The 24,208-nt window shown below is 35.1% G+C and overlaps 1 protein-coding gene and 1 pseudogene across 2 annotated transcripts in view; both read right to left on the bottom strand.

Annotated features, from left to right (window-relative positions):
- The window catches only part of EPHA3 (EPH receptor A3), a 385,111-nt gene that overhangs the window by 291,307 nt on the left and 69,596 nt on the right, over positions 1-24,208 (bottom strand). The window lies entirely within an intron of this gene.
- LOC136312310 (U2 spliceosomal RNA) lies at positions 18,698-18,819 on the bottom strand (annotated as a pseudogene).

Below are 24,208 nucleotides of genomic sequence, written 5' to 3'. Positions count from 1 at the left end.
GAAAATCAAACCAATTAAACAACATAAAGAAATAAAATTTGTTCTCTTATATCTGGTATATTTTAAGAAAAAGCAGTAAAGGAGGAAAGGCAGAGGGGACAGTTGTGTATGTTAAAAGAAAGAGAATATTTTAAAAAGAATGGCCCAGGAAGAGCTCATTTGAGAGTTGATGTTTGTTTATTTATTTATTTATTTATTTATTTATTTTAAATTTAGACAATTAAATTTAACAGGGTGACATTGGTCAACCAGAGTACATAGATTTAGAGAAAACATCTCCACATCATTTGGACAGTCGATTATGCTGTATACTCATCACCTAAAGTGAAATCATGGTCTGTCACCCTATATTTTGTTTCTCTTTAAGCTCCTCCCCCTCCCCCACCCCCCTCCTTTTCCTTTCTTCCACTCCCCTTGGTAACCACTACACTTTCATCTATGTCCATGAGTCTCAATCTTGTGTCCCACCTATGTGTGGAATCATACAGTTCTTAGCTTTTTCTGATTTACTTATTTCACTCAGCATAATGTTATCAAAGTTCATCCATGTTGTTGTAAATGGCACTATATCATCATTTCTTATGGCTGAGTAGTAGGTATTCCATTGTATGTATGTACCACATCTTCTTTATCCAATCCTCTATTGAAGGACATTTTGGCTGTTTCCATGTATTAGCCACTGTGAACAATGCTGCGATGAACATGGGGCTGCATGTGTCTTTACGTACATGTGTTTTCAAGATTTGGGAGTATATACCCAGTAGAGGGATTGCTGGGTCATATGGTAATTCTAGTCTTAATTTTTTGAGGAACCACCATACTTTCTTTCATAATGGTTGTACTAATTTACATTCGCATCAATGGAACAGAATAGAGAACCCAGAAATAAAGCTACATATAGATAGTCAAATCATCCTTGCTAAAGAAGCCAAAAACACACCCTGGAGAAAGAAAAGCCTCTTTAATAAATGGTGCTAGGAAAATTGGAAAGTCACATCAAAAAGAATGAAACTTGACTACAGTTTGTCTCCTTGCACAAAAAATGAATTCAAAATGGATTAAACACCTAAATATAAGATAATAAATAAACTACATAGAAGAAAACATGAGTACTAAACTCATGGACCTTGGCAGTAGACAACATTTTATGAATTTGACCCCAGAGAGTTGATGTTTAAACAAAAACCTGAAAGAAAGACTCACTGCAAGAAAAACTTCACTGGAAAGGTGATATTTGAGTCAAGGAGTATGAATACATCAGAAAAGAGTATTAAATGCAAACAAATCAAAAGAAAAAAAGAGAGAGAGAGAAAGAAAGTAAAGTCACAAAGAGTGGAATGTATCTGGTATGTCCTAAGAACATGACCAAGGGAGAGGGAGGAAGAGGGAGAGTAGAAGGTTAGGTTCAATCCTGAGATCTGAGCAAAGAATTGACAAGACTGATTGTTTCACAGGATCATACTAGTTACTATAAAGACAACAGTAGATAATTAGAGTAGGAATGAGAGATGATCATGGTAGATGAAAGAAATGTAACATGTGTCTTTCATCACTCAAGATTCAAACAACGATTGTATTTAAGGAACATTGATAACAGTGTTTAGGATGGATCTGAGGAGGAATGAAAAGAGATGAATCAGAGTTATTGTGGCTGGCTAAGAGATGGGTGATAAAATCGTGTCCAGTTAGCTCATTTTTGGTTCCCACCATTAAGCACAATTCCACACTGAATGAGCAAATGAGTGGATTAATTTGGGAATGACAGTAATATTTCAGGGGCAGAATTAAGACTTGGTAATTAATGAATATTTGGTTTAAGAAAGTTGAAAAACTGAAAATGACTCTGAGGTTCCAAGTTAACATTTGTTTATCGCATTGACCATTTTATGTAGAGGGAACTAGGAATGATTTCCTGGTAATGAATCATGATAAGTCTTTGCAATACCCCTTTGCAATAGGTGCTCTTATCACTTAGTTCAGTGGTAGTCAACCTGGTCCCTACCGCCCACTAGTGGGCATTCCAGCTTTCATGGTGGATGGTAGTGGAGCACCCAAAGTATGTATATAATAAAAAGATAGATTTAACTATAGTAAGTTGTTTTATAAAGATTTATTCTGCCAAACTTAGCAAAAATCCAACAAAAAGTACTTGGTAAGTAATTATTATTATATGCTTTAACTTGCTGTAACTCTGCTTTTTAAATTTTATAAACTTATTTTCCTACTTTATAAATCACCATTACTGTAGAATCGGTGGGCAGTTAGAAAACTTTACTACTAACAGAGATATAAAAGTGGGCGGTAGGTATAAATAGGTTGACTACCCCTGACTTAGTTTTACAAATGAGACAAATAAAGCATAGTAAGAGATTCAACAAATTCCCCCAAATCAGAAAACTGGTATACAGCAGAGCCTGGATTTAAACCCAGAGCTCCGCAGTTACAACGTCTTTCCTATTTGTCACTAGTATGTCTTGATGACTTAGATATAGTCATTAGCACAGAGAGGCAGTGATTCAGGTGAGAGAGTGGATGAGTTCTGTTTAATATAAGCAGAATTGTCAAGACAAGGATGTTTTCAAAAGTTGGAAAGGTCATCCAGAAGTCAGCGGGAACAAAAGTATAAGACTACAATTTTAGATTTTGGAGTGGCATAATTAAAACTTTGGTAACAATTAACATGATTAAAAAAGAAAAAAACAACAAAAAAGAATTTCAGAAACTGTATTTTGAAATGCTTATGTTTCAAGAATACAAAAAGAAAGATGAGCTGATGAAAGAAATGGAAATATTACAGAAATTGGTTCTTTAAAGTATCCATATTGAAATATTTCCCTCATCAAAAAAGTTTTTTCAAGTTGAGCATGATAAATACTATGAAAAGGAACCTTTCTAGGTTGGAGTAGAAAAAGGAGACAATGTCAACAATATCAAAGGGGGGAGAATTTCAAGAACTTTGTATTTATTATAGAGTAAAAAACATACGGTCTGAGAAGAAACTGATTAACAAAAGAGTATCAATGAATATTAAAAAACAATGTTTTTTTTTTGTTTGTTTTGTTTTTTTTTGTTCTGGGCAACAGAGGTTTCTTTGCAAACTTTATGGGACTAAGGAAGGTATAGTCAAGAAGTTACAGTAATTGTACATTTTTATAACTAAACAGGGCCTGGAATAACACATTTTATCACATAAAGGGACCTTAAGAATTGTTTTACTAATTAATTAACATCTAGAGAGAGAGATAAAACTGTTCAATGTCGCAATGTTAAGAAAGGTCCAACCTAGACAATCAAGAACTGGGTTTTATTCTAGGTCCTGTATTAGTAACAATATACCATACTGTCTTTGCAAGATAGAAAGGGCTAACTCAATTTTGGTAGAAACCTGATTCACTAGTAACTCATGTGAAATTTTTAACTGCAAATTAAATTTTTGCCTCAATTACAGGCAAAAATTTATAGGTTTGAAACAAATCTGTAAACATGATCTTTTTTTAGATGAAACTTGTCGCCTTATTAAAATTTCATTTATTAAGCATATCAATTCATATACTTTATAATATATGTTAACATGTTTTGAAATAATAGTTTTTAAAAGAAAAGCTATATTTCTGAAAGAATTTTTGAAAATAGACTTAACCTTATTTTTTTATTTTTATTTTTTTGTATTTTTCTGAAGTGAGAAGTGAAGAGACAGAGAGATAGACTCCAGCATGCACTAGACTGGGATCCACCCAGCATGCCCAGCAGGGGGCAATGCTCTGCCCATCTGGGACGTTGCTTTATTGCAACTGGAGCCATTCTAGCACCTGAGGCGGAGGCCATGGAGCCATCCTCAGTGCCTGGGCTAACTATGCTCCAGTGGAGCCTTGGCTTCAGGAGGAGAAGAAAGAGACAGAGAGAAAGGAGAAGGGGAAGGGTGGAGAAGCAGATGGACGCTTCTCCTGTGTGCCCTGATCGGGAATCAAACCAGGGACTTCCACATGCCAGGCCGACACTCTACCACTGAACCATACAGCCAGGGCTTACCCCTATTTCAATCCTGACCTAACAACAATTGTAAGTGGCTTTCCCTAATAAATCAAATAACCCCAAGTGCTGGCAAGTGTGGAGAAAAAGGAACCCTTCTCTACTGCTGGTGGGAAATGCAAACTCATGCAGCCACTGTGGAAAACAATATGGCACTTCCTCAAAAAACTAAAAATGGAATTGTCTTATGACTCAGCTATCCCACTTCTAGAAATATATCTTAGGAATCTCAAAACACTAATTCATAATATATGCACCACCATATTTATTGCAGCATTGTTTGCAATAGACAAGATTTGGAAATAGCCCAGGTATCCATCAGTGGATGAGTGGATAAAAAAGCTGTGGTACATTTACATAATGGAATACTACACAGCCATGAAAAAAGAAGAAATCTTACCTTTCATGGTGGCGTGGTTAAACCTGGAGATTATTATGATAAGTGATATAAGCCAGGCAGAAAAAGACAAGTGTTAAATGATCTCACTTATATGTGGAATCTAATAAACACAATTAACCGAGGAACAAAATAGAAACAGAGGCCAGGTTACCGGGAACAGAGGAACAGCTGTCAGAGGGAAAGAGGAAGAGGGAACTGGATCAAAGAAGGTGAAGAGATTAGCCAAAACATAACACATATATACAGACAACAGGGTATCAACAGCCAGAGAGTAAGAGGTGGGGGTATGGAGGCAGATGGTGGAGGGGAAAATGAGGGAGAAAGGGGTAGAAAGAGACTTTCCATGGGGCAGAGGCAGGCACAATGCAGTGTACAGAGGTTGTTATATAGAGTGGGTCACTTGAAACCATGTCAACACAATAAATAAAAGTTAAAATAAAATCAAAAGTGGTAAACTTTTTACTATGAAATTTATCATATGATCATACTAGAGATGCTCTATACATAGTGGATTAGTATTATGACCCAAAATCAGTGTGCTTAGAAGCTGAAGCAATGAAATAAATTGGATCTCAAATAATCAGGTGTTCAAGATTAGAAATAAAGGTAATGTATGGAGTGTTTATAAAATTTTATCAAAGAATAAATATGATTGAGTATTACTTACCTAATATTTAGATATCAGTTAAGCATACTGGAAGTCACTCAAAGAACTAAGTGGTGTGTACTCAGAACATTATTTTGTGTAAAAAACAATTCAAAAAAAAAAGTAATTGCTCCAACATCAAAATTATTGAAAATAGAACATTTTCCTAACGACAAATTAAATTGCAAAAATAGTTTTTTCAAATTGTAACAATTATTCGCAGAGTAATGCAAAACCCATGGTCAACTGGGGGATCAGTTATTATCATCCAAGCAACTTTGAACTTTATAACATTGAATTTCAAATTCATAGCTAACTACATAAGTTACAGAATTCTTTTTCTTTGCTCACATTTTGACCATTTATTTATGTGTGATATTTCAAAGGTTCACATCTTATAAATGGCCTGTATAAGAAAGGTATTTAACAGTACCCATTATTTTGAAGTTTCAATATTATATTAACATAAACCATAACTGTCCGTGATTTTACCTATACTTATTATCTAAACAAGTTTTTGTCCAGATTGCTATAAAAGATTTTAGAGAATATTTACAGGTAAATTAAAAGTTTAGACATAAATAATAGATGTGCCAAAATATAGTATTTGAAAATATTTCTCTAAATTCTGCTTCAAATATTACAATTGCTAATCTCCTGACTGACTGAGGCTAAAGTTGGTATATTTTAAAGCAGTTGTTTGTGCTGGATTAGCAACAGTGTAGCTCTTAATACTATTTTCCCAATGTTGCATGCCTCCCACATCTAAAATTATATAGTACTTAATGGTAGGATGTACCAGTTCGTTCTCTGTATTATGATCCTTTTCAAAATATGCAATCTGTGTCAATTCTAGGAAATTAAGTAGAATTGTAATACTATGTTTAAGAAAAGTGATATTAACTCCACAGTTTACAGATTTTCATAAGTGCATTGGAAAGAAAAATATATTTTTAAATTTTTCTATTGATTTGAGAGAGGAAGAGAGAGAGAGAGACAGATGCATAAATTCATTGTTTCATTTAGTTGGTTCATTTAGTTGTGCTCTCATTGACTACTTCTTGCACTTGCCCTGACCGGGGGTCAAACCTATGACCTCTGGTGTGAAGAGTTAATGCTTTATACACTGAGCCACTTAGCTAGAGCCATGGAAAAAAAAATATTCTGGTGGGAAATTCCAAAATTTATATTTTGGTTCTTGAAAAACTAATTCCTAAATTCCACAAGCATGTAGACAGTTATAAATGTCATTTAGTATTTATTTGTACTTAATTATAAGCACATATTATATATACTACTTTGTAATATATGTGATGTATATAGTGATTTTTTTTGATTCCCATATATTATTTTAAATTTATTAATATAGTTTCCTTCACTAAAATCTTAGCCTTGCTATTTTGAAGATAATTAACCCTTTGCCTATAACTCAGGATCAGAGAGCTCAAGTGCATCATTTTCAATATAAACAGTCGCTCAGTAATATTGCAGATGTTCAACGTAGGTTAGCGTAGTATGGATCCTAGAGGAGAATACCCAGGATCCTCCTTTTGAATTTTGATGTCATTTACCAGGCTTCGCTATTCATCAACATAATTATGCAATAAATGTGTTTTTTTTTTATTCACCAGACCCTTTCCTAAATCCTTTTTATGTACACTCTGATATAATCCTCAATACTAACCTATAGGGTTAAAGTTAACATCTCTTTCTGACAGATGAAGGCATTAAGGTACCAAAAGATTAAGTAAATCCTGTAGTTACAAGCCAGGATGTGACAGAGAGGAGACTGGAACTCGGGCACTGTAGGTCACAGCCTGTACTCTTAATCACTCTTCTTTGTTGATTTGGTTTTTGCTTATCCTAGTTTCCTTCCGGTGTTTGTTATCATTATTGGGAGAGGGAGGGAGTTTCAAAGACTCTGTGCCACTGGTCCACATAAACAGAAAGCAAAATTCCTCTCTTCCCTGCTCTTTGCTTCCTAGTGCCTACTCAGTGAGCAACTCTTTGACTTCAAATCCTGATTCATGGGACATCTTGTCTGCTAAGATTTTTTCCCCTCCCACTAAGATTGAGTCACTCCGTCCTCAGCTGTGCACTTCTATCACTTCCTAAATAGCTGTACTATTTATTGTATGTATTACCTCATACTGCACTGATTTGTTTAAACATTTTTTTTTTCTTCAAGGAGGTTACACTTTCCCTGAAGGAAATTTATGTAATCCTTAAGAGTACAAATCCTCTGTGTAGTTACAGAATCTAGCAGAGTGATTGAAAATCTATATACTTGCAGAGGTAAATTGTATAAAGATACAAAGCTGATTGGGCACAATAGAGACTCATGGGAACTATGGTAACCCAGAGAAGAAATTCTACTTTAATTTTTCATATGAACTATTGTCTCTTCATCTCACAATATCAAGGTGAGGAGTCATCGATGAATATTTTCTTAACTAATAAAAAAGAAACAATATATTTTAATTTTCCCACTTAAAAAAAATGAAACAGGTAAGCATTTAATCATGTATGTTGGGCTGAATTGTGTGTGCTGCCTCTTCCCAAATTCATAAAATAATCTCTTAACTCGCAGTCCCTAAGGATGTAACCATATTTGAAAATATGGGTTTTAAAGAGATAATTAAAATAAAGTTGTTAGGGTAAGCCCAAACCCAATATGACAGGGATCTTTATAAGAAGAGGATATTGGACACAAATGTGTCTCGGGAGGACTATGTGAGTTATAGGGTAAAGACAGCTGTCTAACAACCGGGAGAGGAGTCTGGAACAGCTCCTTTCGTCATGGGCTTCAAGGAACCAACCTGGTCAATATCTTGATCTGGGACTTCTAGCCTGTGAGTAAATAAATGTCTGCTGTGTAAGTCACATAGTTTGTGCTGCTCTGGTTTAGTAACCCTAGCAAAAAACACACCATGTAATAACATTTATGTAAAATTTGAAAGTTTAATATTCAAAGTTTATACCTATAGGTGTCCAAGTAATGGGTTGAGCTAGGATAGTCTGCAAAATTGTTGGTTCATCTGTTTCCATAGATTTTCCCTGCAGAGTTTTGAGGAAAGTTAGAAAAAAATACATTTAGGACCTTTTATTATAATTAAACTGGTCCAGAGCAATTAAATTTATTTTTCTTTTTCAGCATTTCCTAGAAAGTGTTAAAAAGATAAGTAAATCATGACCTGATTTCAGTATAGGAAATATATCAAAATAATAGATACAGATTTTAGGTTAAGTAGTTATGAAATAGTTAAGCAGTAAAACCTTGAACTGCTACAGATGGAGGATGTTTAATAGTTTTACACAGGAAGTGTCCTTAGAGTACAAATTTCTTTACAATGAGACACATGTTTTCAGCTGTTGAAATTACATTTCCAAATAAAATACCTGAGTTTAAAGTTTGTTTTCCATTATTATAACTGGGAAGAAAATAGCAGAGCTACTGCCCAAAAGAAGACATAGTAATAATAAATTGCAGAGCATATTGAGAAAAATTAATATTTTCTTACTCATTCCATTGTTAAAAATAGAGTATTTATAGAAACTTTTTTAAAAGCCTAACTGATGTGGAAGAATATTGCAAATGAAAACAAGGGTTATTATATTTTGGAGTGAAAATAATTGTGTCAGAGCAGGTTGATATGGAGCAAAGTAATATTTTCTGGAAACCAGAACTGAACTGTTCAAGAAGGGAAATGTAGGTCAGAATATAACTACTACCTAGGTTTCTTAGCACGGTTGTCAATAATATGGTTAGATCGGAGGTTGGGTTATTAATATAATACTAATGCAATGAAAGTTTGGACATCAATACTAGAATCCTGCTTTATATCACTTATAGTGTATGGTATATTTCTCATTTTATAATGTCTGATCAATTATTATTCCTTAGTCTTCTTCCTACTCTTGAGAAAGTCTCAAATTTATTCCCTTCAGAAAATCTTATAAATATTTTCTAAGCAAACTGGAATTCATATAACTACTACACTCATCTATAGCATCTGGTCTAGACAGAACATAAATGGAGCACTTATAACAGTCTTACATTCAATCCGTTCAAAGGTATGAGACAGAGGATAATCAAGAGTGGATATAGGTTTACTGAAAAAACAAACAGCAATCTGCAAGGTTACATGGGGCTTGTACTTTTTGAGGAGAGAATGACAGCAGATAACAGAAAATGAAAGAGGGCAAAGGGACACAGAGGTTAAGGACCACTATGCTGATAAATGGTTATAGGCAGAGGTCTGACTGGTGTGAGGAAGAAAACTATTTTTGAAGCCAGAGATTTAACCGCAAGAGGGACAGGTGTGGGAAAGGGATATAAAGATGTTCTAAATAAATTTAACTATGAATGCCTATTAGACTTCCAAGAGAAGGTGATAACAAGCTGTCCTCCTACAGAGCTTCAAATTCAGAAGCACAGTGAAGGCAGATACATTGTGGATAGGGTTTGTCATTTTATAGACGGTGACATTGGCTAGAAAATAAATAACTATAGAAAGAAAAGATTTGAGTAGTGAGTTTGGAGTTCTTCGATGATTACAAATCAAGAATATTGAGAGAATCTAGCGAACAAACTAAAAAAAAAAAAGAAGTGACAAGTAAAGAAAGAGCACTATAAAAATTGTGCCTCAACAGCAAATGAAAAAAAGAAATGTTTCTAGGAGAAGATAAATTAATGACCAGTTTTGTCAAATTCCCCTAATAGATGGGAAAAGTGAGTGTTGAGGAAAGAACAGCTGCATTTTGCAACATGGATGTCATTGGTGTGCTTATTACAGAATAGACTTTAGCTGGCTTATTTCTATCTGGATGTGTTTCACCTATTTGTTTTATAGAAGCATTTTATTGAGCAATTATTATGTGTAAATATTAAAGGGATAACTATGAAGAAGAATCAATTCATTTATTTTTGCATGCAAATCATTAAGTTACCAACAAAAGAAAAATAAAATGCCATGCATTGCTAGCTTTATTTTTTACTTTTAGTTTAAAGTAAGCTAATTTATATTGCTCATTGAAATTCTAATTCTTCTTAGTGCTTGCTTTATTTTGTATATACTAATAATATAGTTTAAAACAACATTTAATGTTGTGCCTGACCGGGCGGTGGCACAGTGGATAGAGTGTCAGACTGGGATGAGGAGGACCCAGGTTTGGGACTCTGAGGTCGCCAACTTGAGCACGGGTTCATCTGGTTTGAGCAAAAGCTCACCAGCGTGGACCGAAGGTTACTGGCTCGAGCAAGGGGTTACTCAGTCTGCTGAAGGCCCACGGTCAAGGCACATATGAGAAAGCAATCAATGAACAACTAAGCTGTCGCAATGAGCAACGAAAAACTAATGATTGATGCTTCTCATACCTTCATTCCTGTCTGTCTGTCCCTATCTATCCCTCTCTCTGACTCTCTCTTTGTCTCTGTAAAAAAATAAAATAAAATTTATTTAAGGTTGTCTAAAAATATATTGAGGTTCTAAGAGATTTTTTGCTAATTAATATATAAAAGATTTATTTTCCAATGAGACAAGAGAGTTGTAATATGCATTCTTCATCCCAGTCCTTTAAGCCACAGAGTTATGTCACAGTCCATTATTTCAGATAACTGCCTACAGTTACAAGGCTACTCCTTACATTAGACTTTCATATCTACACAAATGCACATACACATATATGTCAATTAATATTTTCTAGGATACTTATCAATTAATTCTGAGAATATATAGCCAGTCCAAGCAAGAGTTTACCTTTAGAATTTTAATAATAATCCAAATTTATCATTTAATATAAATATATTAACATTTATTTTAATATAAGAAAATATATTAACATTTATTTTCTTAAAAATTTTTTTTATTTACTCAGTTTAGAGAAGAGAGACAGAGAGAGAGAGAGCGCGCGAGAAGGTTGGGAGGAGCAGGAAGCATCAACTCCCATTTGTGCCTTGACCTGGCAAGCCCAGGGTTTTGAACCAGCAACCTCAGTGTTCCAGGTCAACGCTTGATCCACTGCACCACCACAGGTCAGGCTTAACATTTATTTTATATTTATTATATTCATAAATCTTTAAATCACTGTAACATATTATCTCTTGTAATAATGTTATATATTTACATTTAAAAAAATTAATTTGGCCCTGGCTAATTAGTGCAGTGGATAGGGCACCAGCCCAGCATGTGAATGTCCTGGGTTCAATCCCTAGTCAGGGCACACATAAGAAGCAACCATCTGCTTCTCTTCTCCTCCCTCTCCCCTTCTCTCTTCATTCCCCTCTTGCACCCAGTGGCTCAATTGGTTTGAGTGTCAGCCCAGGGCACTAAGGACAGCTCGGTTGATTTGAGCATCAGCCCCAGATAGGGGTTCCTGGGTGCATCCTAGTTGGAGCACATGTGGAAGTTAGTCTCCATCTCCTCTCCTCTCACTTAGAAAAATTAATTTGATGAAATAACATAATGAAGGGTTTTTATATCTATTCATAGCAATAGGTAGAGTATGTACATTATAATATTAAAAATAATAAAAATTAAAATCTGTATTAACCCAAAAGAGTAAATTCACCATATGACATGAAAATCTAAACTACACATTGTTAAGTTTAATACACTTTGATGACGATTATAAATATGAAAAAATTAACTTTATTTGAAAAGAACATTAAAAAAGCAGTAATTATTTGCATGTCATAACTCAGCTCTATAAAATGGACCTATAGAAAACTAAGATTAAAAACATAGTACACTTAACAACATGTTCAACAATTTTAACAAACAGGTGCATACCACATCATATCCTTGTTTTTTCAAACCTTTGAAATGTTCTATTTCTACACAGTGGAATTTCCCACAGAATTCCCTAGTCACAATATGTTTTTCTATTGTCATTTACCTAAACACTGCATGCACTGTGGAATCAGTACTTCTAGGCTGAATGAAACTGTAAAAAGCACCAGCTGGCCTTCTTCAAAATGGCACTTGTCCAGGTCTCAAATGTCTTATTTATATACAATGGAATTCTGCCAGCTGTTTAATATTTAGGGCTAATAAATGTAATTGGCAGTACTATACAAGCACAACCAACTATCAGAAAATACTTCTCAATGTGAAGTTTGACATGTTCTCATTTCACTTAATTGAATTTGTGACAGTGGAACATAAATTTCAGAAGGTTTTCTTTGAAATAGTAAAAGAGAATTTAAAAGAAAAACTGTAAACTAAGCTGTAGGTGAGCTGTAGGCTTGCCATCTGGTCTTCATTTTACTAAACCAGGGGTACATATTGATTAGTAAACTTACACCGTTATACAGATGAACAGAGGTGTTTAGATAGGTCCCTGGACCTCTCAGACAAGATAAAGTTATATTAAGCGTTTGAGGAAGTCACACTCTACCATCAAGATAAATGTCTCATGATAATACAGAGATTTTAACCCACAGAGAGGTTTTACTGGAAAGATAGAAGGCATTAACTGTGCTAATCAAAAATATAATTCTGTGATTTAGTCTTTCATTTCTAGAAACTAAAAATAGACTGTTTCCTCAAATTTGCCTCAAATTTGACTGATTGAGAAAAAGGTGTTGTCCATCTCAAAATACCACTTTTTAAAAGACAACAAAATGACCACATCCCTGAGTGTGATGTATATTAATTCTGAACTGTGATTGGCCAAATAGTGTGAATATGAGGACCCAGAATGCTTTAACAGCATAAGGGGTGGGGAGAGCAGGGCAGCATAACAATTGTGAGACCTCAGTGAAGTGAAAATTGAGAGGATCTAACTGGAGAAACAAAACGCACTGTTCAAATCCCGCTCACTCCACAATTTCTTCAAGTTTTAGCCCGAGAGGAGACGGAAAAGACAGAGTCTTGTCCCAATAATGAAAGGAATGAGAAACTAACAGGAGAACTGAAATCTAAGTCTGCTTCCAATGAGATCTCTCTGAATTTCGTAAATTGCTTAACTCTCCTGACATCTCCATTTTTTCATCTACTAAATATATATCAAGCATAAATCCCTTTCTGCTTCAATAACTAGTTAAATGGTCATTTCATTCAAAACTAGCGCTGCATTAACCACAGACAGATGAACAAGTGAACAAGTGCCCGTGGGATAGCAGGGTCATTATACTTTTAGAGCTTTTTTAAAATTTTCAAAATCTAAAAAGATGTTTGATATCATTTAAGAGAAAAAACAAACATAAATTCTTTTTTCCCCCCTGAGGAAAAGCTAGAATTTTCCTGAATTGTCTTATAATTATATTAATTATATATATATATATATTTTACTGTGAATGATATATTAAGAGACAGCATACAGTTTTAAGATTTAGATTTTTCACTGCCCCCTGATAATAGGTACATATCCATAGTCACATACTGTCTTCATAGCACTCATATGCAGATAAAGCTAAGAGATCACATCAAAATACTCCAGAAATAGGAAAGGCACAAATAATCAACTCGGCTCTTGTATTTTAGATATATAGAGAACAAGACCATGCTTTCCAAATGGGAGATATCCCACTTCTTGTTGCAATGGAAGCAGATTGATGATTTAATCCCGGGAGCAATGGTTCCTCCTTTCAATTCTAATATCACTGCTGCTTTCCCATCACCTAAACCCCTCTGTTTCCATGTTTCTTCACCATCATGTCACTCAAACTTGACTGATTGAGAAAAAGATGATGTTCATCTCAAAATACAGTTAGCTTAATTAGAAAAGCAGGTGGTAAAATGCTAAAACGCCATCATTTCTAAGAGTTTTATTTCATTTTGTTTAATCAATCACAAGGAAGAGCAGAAATTCCGGTATAAAAAAAAATTTAAGTGTCATGAGTACAATAGGTTTTATTGATTTTTAAAGATAGCTTTTGCCAGGCCCTGGCCAGTTGGCTCAGCGGTAGAGCGTCGGCTCGGTGTGCAGGAGTCCCGGGTTCGATTCCTGGCCAGGGCACACAGGAGAAGCGCCCATTTGCTTCTCCACCCCTCCCCCTCTCCTTCCTCTCTGTCTCTCTCTTCCCCTCCCGCAGCCAAGGCTCTATTGGAGCAAAGATGGCCCCGGGCGCTGGGGATGGCTCTGTGGCCTCTGCCTCAGGCATTAGAATGGCTCTGGACGCAACAGAGCGACGCCCCAGAGGGGCAGAGCATCGCCCCCTGGTGGGCGTGCCTGGTGGATCCCGGTCAGGCGCATGCGGGAGTCTGTCTGATTGCCTCCCCGTTCCCAACTTCGGAAAGATGAAAAAAAAAAAAAAAAAGACAGCTTTTGCCTAACCTGTGGTGGCACAGTGGATAAAGTGTCGACCTGGAATGCTGAGGTCTCTGGTTCAAAACCCTGGGCTTCCCAGGTCAAAGCACATATGAAGAGTAACTACTACAAGTTGATGCTTCCCGCTTCTCACTTCCGCTCCCCTTTCTCTTGCTCTCTCCCTCTCTCTTAAATCAATAAATTAAAAAAAATCTTTTTAAATTAATTTTAATGGGGTGACATTAATAAATCAGGGTACGTATGTTCAGAGAAAATATCTCCAGGTTATTTTGACATTTAATTATGTTGCATACCCCTCACCCAAAGTCAAATTGTCCTCCGTCACCTTCTATCTGGTTTTCTTTGTGCCCCTCCCTCCTCACCCCCCTCCTGTAACCACCACACTCTTGTCCATGTCTCTTAGTCTTGTTTTTATGTCCCATCTATGTATGGAATCATGGAGTTCTTAGTTTTTTCTGATTTACTTATTTCACTCTGTATAATGTTATCAAGAACTATCCATGTTGTAAATGATCCAAAAAAAAAATCTTAAAAAAAAATAGCTTTCAGCATGTACTTTTATATTTTGGATTATTTCTGAAAAACATGAGTTTGGTAGTTCCTGTGCTGATTTATTTTAAAGTGTACTACTAACTGCTACTTTGTAATTTCTGCATATGGTTATTGAAAGTAGAATCTGTTATGGCATAGCTAAACTAAATTCAAAATAACCAGAATGTAATTTGATTAACGCCAATGTAAACTTACCAACCTAATGAATGTAATTTTATTTTTTTTTGTATTTTTCTGAAGCTGGAAACAGGGAGAGACAGTCAGACAGACTCCCGCATGCGCCCGACTGGGACCCACCCGGCACGCCCACCAGGGGGCGACGCTCTGCCCCTCCGGGGCGTCCCTCTGCCGCGACCAGAGCCACTCTAGCGCCTGGGGCAGAGGCCAAGAAGCCATCCCCAGCGCCTGGGCCATCTTTGCTCCAATGGAGCCTCGGCTGCGGGAGGGGAAGAGAGAGACAGAGAGGAAGGAGGGGGGGAGTGGAGAAACAAATGGGCGCTTCTCCTATGTGCCCTGGCCGGGAATCGAACCCAGGTTCCCTGCACGCCAGGCCAACGCTCTACCGCTGAGCCAACTGGCCAGGGCCATGAATGTAATTTTTTAAGTGCAAATAAGGCACAATGATTTCGATGCTATGAAATCCTTGTGGCCTGTTAACTTACTCAAGTACGAGTGAGGCACATGGGCCTCCCTTTGATTAAGTCACCTTAGTCAGACAATCACTCATCTACTTTAACACACTTATCCTCATGTTTCTACCTTCAATGCTAAAGAAAAGAGCATTCTTCTTTGTAAAAATTATACCCTTAAAACATTTTTATATTCATAAGTAATTTATTTATTTGATTATTTCAAGTTCAATGATTTTATTTAATTTACAGAATCCCAAAGACCTTACAATTGTAATTCTATCCAAGCTGAGTTTTGGAAAGGAATTTCAGATAATGCACTAGTATACAAATCTGTGGCTTCTTTCCAATTTTTTTCTTTTTTTCTTTTTTTTTTTTCTTTTGTATTTTTCCGAAGCTGGAAACGGGGAGGCAGTCAGACAGACTCCCGCATGCGCCCGACTGGGATCCACCCGGCACGCCCACCAGGGGGTGATGCTCTGCCCATCTTGGGGCGTCGCTCTGCCGCAATCAGAGCCATTCTAGTGCCTGAGGTAGAGGCCACAGAGCCATCCTCAGAGCCCGGGCCAACTGTGCTCCAGTGGAGCCTTGGCTGCGGGAGGGGAAGAGAGAGACAGAGAGGAAGGAGGGGGGGGGAAGCAAATGGGCGCCTCTCCTGTGTGCCCTGGCCAGGAATCAAACCCAGGACTCCTGCATGCCAGGCCGATGCTCTACCCCTAAGGCAACCGGCCAGGGCCTTCTTTCCAATTTTTAAAATAGACAGATACTTCTTGAGTCATTAAAAAAAATGTGTAGAGTTGTAAGTTCTCTGTTTCTGCTCATAAATTAAAAATAACATAAATTCTTTGAAAATAAAACATTACATTAATAGAAAAGGCCTAAAATGTATCAGTTTTCTATAAATAACTTCATTTTTGTGTAGTATATTAAATCACCATGGAGAAAAACTGTGTAATTGTGTGTGTGTGACTGTATGTGTATGAGTCTAGGTGATATTTCAGAATTTTTGGCAATGAGTGGATAAGGACCCACGTGACAGAGAAGAGGAAGAGGTATAGGATGAAAAACACTAAAATATTAAAGTTCTGTATACTTAACATACCCCGTGAAGAGGATGATGTGTACATATGTATAGGTGTTTGATAGAGTGGGACAGCAAGAGAAAAGATCAGATCTTGTAGATTATACCCAAAGCATGTTCCAGGCTTGTCTTAATCAGCAGAGAGCATTATAACAAATTATTATGAATTGGAGGGCTTAAATAACAAATATTCATTTATCACAATTATGAGGCTGAAGAGTCCAAGATCACAGTAACAGCAGACCTCGTGTCTGTTGAGAACCTGCTTCATGATTTGCAGATGGTTATCTTCTTGGTGTATTCTCACACGACAGACAGCAGAGAGTGAGACTATCTTGTCTCTTCTTGTAAGGGCACAGATCCAATTTAAGAGGGTTGCAGCTTTATGACCTAGTTACCTTCCAAAGGTCCACCTCCAAATACCCTCACATTGGGAGTTTAAACTTCAATGTTACAATTGGGGGGGCACGAAAACATTCAGTCCATAGTAAGGACTACCAAAAATGAGATAAACAAATCTCAAGATCTCCATAAGGCATGTACAATAGGGGGATTATATCAGAATTTCAATTCCAGTTTATGTGGTCCTATTTTTAATTTGCATTTAACTTCGATTTTATGTACAATATATTCAGAGATAGAAGTACACATTTAATAATTAAATCCATAGATATCATTAAATATACATCTAGTACAGGGGTATTCAACCTTTTTATACCTACCGCCCACTTTTGTATCTCTGTTAGTGAAATTTTCTAACCATCCACTGGTTCCACAGTAATGGTGATTTATAAAGTAGGGAAGTAACTTTACTTTATAAAATTTATAAAGCAGAGTTACAGCAAGTTAAAGCATATAATAATAATTACTTACCAAGTACTTTATGTCAGATTTTCACTAAGTTTGGCAGAATAAATCTTTTTTTTTTTTTTTTTTTTGCTTTTTTTAAATTTATTTTTTATTTTTCTGAAGCTAGAAACAGGGAGAGACAGTCAGACAGACTCCCGCATGCGCCCGACCAGGATCCACCCGGCACGCCCACCAGGGGGCGATGCTCTGCCCCTCCAGGGCATCGCTCTGCCACGACCAGAGCCACTCTAGCGCCTGGGGCAGAGGTCAAGGAGCCATCCCCAGCGGCTGGGCCATCTTTGCTCCAATGGAGCCTCACTGCGGGAGGGGAAGAGAGAGACAGAGAGGAAAGAGAGGGGGAGGGGTGAAGATGCAGATGGACGCTTCTCCTATGTGCCCTGGCCGGGAATCGAACCCAGGACTTCTGCACGCCAGGCTGACGTTCTACCACTGAGCCAACCGGCCAGGGCTCAAATAAATCTTTATAAAACAATTTACAATAGTTAAATCTATCTTTTTATTTATACTTTGGTTGCTCTGCTACTGCCCACCATGGGTGCTGGAATGCCCACTAGTGGGCGGTAGGGACCAGGTTGACTACCACTGGTCTAGTAGAAGGTCAATAATTATTTAAATTATCAGGGTAAACATGAAAATTTGGATAATTTTAAATTTTATTGAGAATCTGACTTTAAGAATTAACTCTTTGAATTTACAAATTAAAATCACATTTGTAATCAGTTTCCTTTCAGATTCAGAAATGTACGACATTCTAAAAAGTTTCAGTGCTTTATTTGCATATTATAATCCAAAGACCAGGCAATTTGTCACAGATAATTTTCATTCAAAATATCTAAAAACAACGTAATGTATAATATATCTACTATACCATATGATTCTGTAAAGCATAATTCATGGAGTTTGATATCACATAGAATGATTTTCATCTTCCTAAGTTTTTCTAAATTATGTGAGTGGGAAATATTTTCCTGACATTGTTATAGAAGTACAAAGATATGCTAAGTTTTTCTTGGTTACTTCTAAATTTTCATATATATATATAATATTCTCAGATAAAGTGAAATAATTATACCCACATGCACTTGCAAATTTAATATCTATATATTTTTTTAAACTGTTTAATTTAAGCCATTCTTTTTCTCTTCCAACTTGGTATATGCATTGACTTTTTCTTTTATTTTTTAACCTTTTAAAACACTCTCCTTTTCATGGAATAAATCAGGTGGACTATATGAAGAATCACTGAAACATCTATTCAAAATATACATTTTCTATACTAAACTATTAATGCACTTATATTTTACTACACTTGATCTTAGCCAAGAGGCCGAGAAGCGATAATGCATTTATATTTTAAAGGACACACTATATAGTAATTCACCCTTATTTACAGTTTTATTTTTCATAGTGTTGGTTACTCATGGTTAACAAATATTATGAAATAGGAAATTGCAGAAATAAACAATTTATAAGTTTTAAATTGAACACTGTTTTGCATAGAGTGATGAAATCTCATACCATCCTTCTGCATCCAGCCCCATTCTGCCCCAACCAAGCATCCTCTGTCTAGCATCTGTGCTCTATATGCTACCTGCTATTAGTCACTAAGTGGCCATCTCAGCTATCACATGACTGTTGTGGTATTGCTGTGCTTGTGTTCAAGTAACCCTTATTTTACTTAATAATAGCTCCAAAGTACAAGAGTATTGATGTTGGCAATTTGGATATGCCAAAGAGGAGCCATAAAGTGCTTTCTTTAAATGAGAAGGGGAAAGTTTGGTACTATCGGTACGTTTCAGACATCCATGGGTTGTCCTGGAATGCATCCCTACAGATAAGAGAGGGCTAAACTATAGTTAAACTTCAGGGACTGGTCTACTTTCCACAATGAATAGCCATGTTTGCTGTACTGCACAGGCTACACAACTAGCAATTACACATTCCCAGGCTGATCTTTAACAGATGTCAAGGAAATTGGATGAAAGTATGTTCTCAGAACGGAGTTATGATCGGGACAGTCAAGAGCCACCACCAAGCCGTGCCCCTGCGATAGAAAATAAAGGGTGGTACAAGACCCGTGTGCATTTTTTTAATGAAAGGAGAATGCTGGGAAGGTACTGATTAAAATCACAAAGAATAAAGTGAACAAAAATATAGTAGAAGAGAAATGTATAGAAGTAAGAGAAAAATTTTATTGAAATAGAGCTAACATAGAAATAATAGAAATAATGGTACTTATTGTTTGTCAAATAATCACTAAAGCCCACAGTTGTTTTACGTAATTTATGTGCAATTTTTCATTAATCATCAGAGCAATTCTTAAAGAATGTATTAGTATTATTCCAAAGAATAACAATTTAAAGAACTAGAAACAAGGTCTGATTCAAGACTCACTCTACCTTGCTTCCCTTAGTCGGCACGTAGGGCTTGCAACCTGTGCAGTCACATACAACCCTGTGTCTAACTAAAAGAGTCTGTAATTGGTTTAACACTGTGCTATCACTGTCTTCAATTGTTCATAATTTTTGAACAGGGAATTTTCATTTTTCCTTGTGCCTTCAAACCATTCAGCTAATAACTTATACCCCTTAGTACTAGTGGATAATGTATAAATATATTTAAGGCATGCTTACTGATTGTAGCACTAAAAATTTAGAAACTCAAACAAGTTTAAACACCACACAGTAGTATGAAGTGCTTCAAAATCACTCTCCACCACTATTTCCATCACATTGTCTTTTAATTTTTTTTTAAAAAATTATTTGGTGTCATCCTACCCTGAGGTAATTATTGATTACCTAACAAATGGATCTATTTCAATGACTATTTTCTCAAAAACTTCAATCTGTGTACAAAACTGATCTTCAAAATACGATATATAATTGCTGCCTTTGCTGTTAGGAAAACATTTTCAGTAGAAATCAGAAGAATCATTGTTCATTTATTTAATATCTCTGTTATATTTACTCAGCTAAATTGTAATCTTGTCAGGATTTCTTCTCTGTTCTTTAGAACACTTACTACAGTTTTGAGAACAAGGCAGACATCCAATAAATACATGTAAATTTACTGAAAGTCTAAAAATATAATAAACTCTGCAGTATAAACAAAAACAGGTAAATTAAAGAAGTAGTATAAATAATAAAACTAGGAGATTATTTTAAAGCCTTTCAATATACATTGCTTGGTTATAACATAGAAGCACTTATGTTTAAATAAAAAGAAGCATTTTCAAAAGTATAAAAACAATTTTTAATTACTATATGTTAAAAAAATGGACAATATTCTTTTTAAAGTGGTTAACCATTTACTCAGTTTGTCCACATCTCAGTTTAAGGTTGTGGAAAAAAATCTTTTTTATTTTTTGGTTAACTTTCTGAAAATTATTTTTTCTCCTCCCAATGTAAGTCTTAGCAAACTACAAAAACTGAACTTGCTGGAGTATTTCCATATGCATTTCACTTACAAAAAAAAGAAATGTTTTTCTTTCATGCAGCATACAGGTTTACCACCTCAGAGTTTCATAGAAATAAGTCTTTTTTTTCTGTAAAAAATAATGACAGAGAAAAATAAATGACAAAGCTGGAGTCAAGGAATCTTGGAATGAGTCCAGTTGTTTTATCAGCTGCACCACAAGGCAAGTAAACCTTAATCTCACTTGGCCTTGTAATGCCACGAAACTGCTGCTTCTCATAGTCTGCTTTTTGCATAGATGAGCAAACTCTCCTCAGTATAATATTCCAAGTACTATAAAATAAGTATCCTGATAAAAACATTTGACCCAAAACATCATAAGGCTGTGGCTTTCTATTTAGTGCTCCTGCTCATGTCAATCAGCAAATAGACACACTATAAATGTAAGGGTATGGTCTCATCTTTCTCTTTCGGGAATTGAGGATATAGCCCTGAAAAAATCAAGAGAAACTAACTCCTAATTCAGTTTATCTTAGAGTGGGAAACTTATCGAAGAAAGAAACATTAGGTTTGGAATTGTACAAATGACGCTGTCTAAATAGTTCACTGGTCTCTCTAGGATATTGTGGAAATATGGAGGAAAGGGAGGGCTTTGATAGGAATCATTTTTTGAGTGCATAGCTGATTGTATACTATGCACTTGTGGATTTTGAAGAAATAAATGATTTACTCTGTGTTCAAAGTAATGAAAACAAAAAGAACAGGTTTTTCAAACATTAACTATACAACACATTGTTTTAGAGTAACTTTCTTATTCTTTGATAACAGAAAATGATTGGAACAAGCTAACCATATTTGAGCTATATCCCTGCATTTTCAGACATTCAAATTACTTAGGCTGTAAGGTTCAGAGTATTAAAAAAAAAACCCAAAACTGCTCTCAGTGAGACCCTGAATTCATGCTGTGACATGCTCAAAAATGAAAACAACTACACACAGGAGAGGGTTTTTCACCAAACCGCAGCACTAAGCACAAATGAAACCCTGCTGGGAACATGGATCTACAAGTGTGTGTTTGACTTAGTAATACATGTTTGTGACTCTATGTGTTAATAGAAAAAAAAAAGAGCTAGACAAGGAATTCATTGTCCAAGTTTTTAAAGATCTTTTTTCTTTCTTTTTTGTAGTAGAGGTTTTTAAAATATTGGCAACATTTGAACGTAACACTTAGCATTGGCTCAAATGCTCTCTTCAGTTAATCACGCAGTTCCCTACTCTACCCCACCAGTGACCTCAATCCAAACAAAAATAAGAGAAGATTCAAATTTTTTTACATTCCCTTTGGATGAGTAAGGACCAAAGATCATTAAGATCCTCAGTATGGATCATGAGCTTTTTCTTCACAGATGATGAAGTACATGTTTTATTATTTTACATGTAAAGTCGGATATCAAAAAAATAAAGTCAGAATAAATTCAGTCTTAAATTTCCCACTTCTTTCTAATTTAATTTGACTTATTTAAAAGCCCTTCTCTCATAACCTTGTCTATACCTCTCCCTGTGATAATTGAGAGAAAATCAGATCTAGAGATTAAGATTACACCAGGAAATATATTAGTAAAACATATTAGTCTCCCAAATCTTCTCTTATATCATCTCATCATTACATTAGCAAAATATGAACATGTACATGAAATAATTCAACATTAGAAGAAATCACAAATAAATTTTCTGAAATATTGGAAAGAAAATACAATTTTTATTCCTCAATATAAAAAATGAGATTGCAACTTACTTTTATATTAAAATATGTGATACAGTTTATATCCCTTGCTTTCAGAAAAACATCACACACTAATAAAATATATTACACCTCTAGTTTGTATACCACTTGAATTTATTGACTATCTTCTCAGAGTATGATATATCATGACAAAAGCAATAAAACTTTGAACTTAAATGTAAAGAAAACGTTTTAATCTCAAAACTCAGATGCTACTGATAAGTATATCCTTTATTTTCCTTTACTTATCTTTTAAAATATAACATTAAGTTCCCATTTTTCTCAGTAAATACAAGTTAAGGTTTCAAAGTGCTTTTAAAAATGTGGATACTTTCAAATGTAACTAACAGTCATGAAAATATTAAAATTTTAAGACTAAATTACATTATTCATAAATAATAAATACCTACAACACAAAAAATCTTAAAATATATTTTTATTGCACGTAAAATAACTAATGAAAAAAATCTTTCTTAATCTACAAACTTTAAAACAAGTCATGCATAGTAATAAGTAGTGTTCATAGGGACCATTATTTCCCATGTTTTAAGTGTTCAAAACAAAAATTTCTTTCCAAACAGTTGGTGTTCTTTGCAATGACATATGTCCCCATTGAAAGATTTCCCAATCAAATTCCTAAATCAATTATAATATTTGTGAAACCACAAGTTATTTAGTAGCATCTAGTTATATATTGGCCCCATTTTCTACAAATAAAAAGAAAGGTAGATATCAAACATATATATAAATTGCAATGAATATTTTAAAAAATGGATTAAAATACCCACACATAAAATGCTACATGTTCTTTTTGATAATAAGTCACCAAAATATTGATCACTCTTAATTAACAGTACTTTATGGTTATATAATGCGAAATAAACTATACCTTGAATTGGTTTCATGTTATGGATTTATTTTCAATATTTTAGGACTGCATAAACAAGATGAAGTTTCAATGTTAAAATCCAAAACAGAAATAGAAATACACTTAAGTAAATAAACATTTAGACAGCTATCTCTTAGCATATTCCTGAATACTTGGTTTCTTTAGTGGATATTGCTTTCATAACTTTAAACTTATAGTTTTGCATTGTGCTTCAAACTTATTTGGAAAAATTGGGGTATAATAAACTAATCAATGTGCATTTACTTGAATGACACACTAAATAAGAAAGAGAGAGAGAGAACGAGTAAGAAAAAAAGGTTAGAAATAAAGCATATACAACTGACATTGAAAACCAGTAAATACAAAAAGAAAATGCTTAAATGTTGCTGTCAGGGCCACATATTAAATTACCAGAAGGAGATGCACAAGGTTTTACGGTAAAATAGTGCATTTAATTTGCAACCATTCATTTGAACTGACACTTCAATGTTTGCGATTTTTTGAGTGGCTTTTCAAAACTCTTTGTAACATACCAATTCTTAAATCTAACTAATAATTAAAAAAAAGTGAACAAAATTGAAATCTAAAGAAGAAATGGAGAAAGGTAACCAACCCTTCACACCAGCAGTGTGCTGTCAGCCT

Source organism: Saccopteryx bilineata, chromosome 8 (assembly GCF_036850765.1).
Source record: "Saccopteryx bilineata isolate mSacBil1 chromosome 8, mSacBil1_pri_phased_curated, whole genome shotgun sequence".
Lineage (NCBI taxonomy): Eukaryota > Metazoa > Chordata > Mammalia > Chiroptera > Emballonuridae > Saccopteryx > Saccopteryx bilineata.
This window is presented reverse-complemented; position numbering and strand designations above follow the sequence as displayed.